Raw genomic sequence first — 627 nt, forward strand, 5'->3', positions numbered from 1 at the left:
TCCAGCACTAATTTTTTTACCACTGATATGATATCCTTCTCCATTAATAAATTCCAATGCCTAATTGTATAAATTCATTTATTCACTGGACAAACAAATCAGAGCAGAGTCAGGCCTCGGAACCAGGACCACTCTTGCCACACAAGGCATGAAAGACAATTAGCCTCCACACCCATGAAAATCAGCCTCCACACGTTGAAAGACAATTAGAGCTACACCCTTGAAAATCTAGATATTTATTCTCTAACTTACATTTTATTTTTTCTTTTTAATTTTACCCTTCTCATAAATTTATTGATTTAAGTATTGAAGGGAACCTGTTCTTTTCAAGCAAATCATATAGCTACCAATAAAGCTCATCAATTAGTAGCCAGCCTAATCACACCATCCACCAACCTGATCATCATGAAAACTCATCACATATATATAAATCAATTAATCAAAAAAACTTTATTAGTTAAATTTATATTAACTTACTATTCATATGCAACTCGAATTTCGAACTTGGTGCTTATGTGAAAAATCCTACCCCTTGTAAAACAGGCTGGCTATAATGCATAGGATCACATGATTTAATATATATATATATATATATATATATATATATAATATATGTTTTTATATTTT

Source organism: Populus euphratica, unplaced genomic scaffold (assembly GCF_000495115.2).
Source record: "Populus euphratica unplaced genomic scaffold, PopEup_1.0 scaffold52.1, whole genome shotgun sequence".
Classification (NCBI taxonomy): Eukaryota; Viridiplantae; Streptophyta; class Magnoliopsida; order Malpighiales; family Salicaceae; genus Populus; species Populus euphratica.